This window comes from Dipodomys ordii, unplaced genomic scaffold (genome assembly GCF_000151885.1).
Source record: "Dipodomys ordii isolate 6190 unplaced genomic scaffold, Dord_2.0 Scaffold36, whole genome shotgun sequence".
In the NCBI taxonomy this organism is placed as follows: Eukaryota; Metazoa; Chordata; class Mammalia; order Rodentia; family Heteromyidae; genus Dipodomys; species Dipodomys ordii.
In genome coordinates, this window is record NW_012267252.1 from 7,501,793 (window position 1) to 7,502,450 (window position 658).

Consider the following 658-nt stretch of genomic DNA (forward strand, 5'->3'; position numbering starts at 1 on the left):
GTGTGTGTGTGTGTGTGTGTGTGTGTGTGTGTTGGTACTAGGGCTTGAATTCAGGGCCTGGGAGCTGTCCCTTAGCTTTTTTGCTTATGGTTGATGCTCTATCACTTGAGCCACAGCTCCACTTGTGGCTTTTTGCTGGTTAACTGGAGATAAGAGTGTTACAGACTTTCCTGTCTGGGCTGGCTCCAAACCCTAATCCTCAAATCTCAGCTTCCTGAGTAGCTAGGATTACAGACGTGAACCACTAGCGCCTGGCTAAGATGAAAGTTTGTAAGGGGGGAAAAAAATCACATGCCAAGGTAGCTAATATTGTACATTAAGAAACAATCTTCTACCTGTGAAATTGTGAAGACAGAAAGGAAATTTGTTAGCCGTGTTGCACCCCAAACTACAAAAGTGGTAGCCAGTGTGTGTGATCAGTGGAGGATGCTGAAGTGGAAAAGCATTAAAGCTATGTACACGTGCACAGGAAAAACAGTGCATACAGAGTTCAGAACTACCAGGGGAGTCTAAGAAACATCCCTCCTCAGATAAGAGGGCACTTACCTATAAGGCTTGCATATACCCAGGATCTCCTCCCCCTATTCCAGGCAGGAACCTCAGGGATTCACAACCAGCCCTATCCCTTGTCCAGCCTGGGATCTCAACAGAGAGAGCA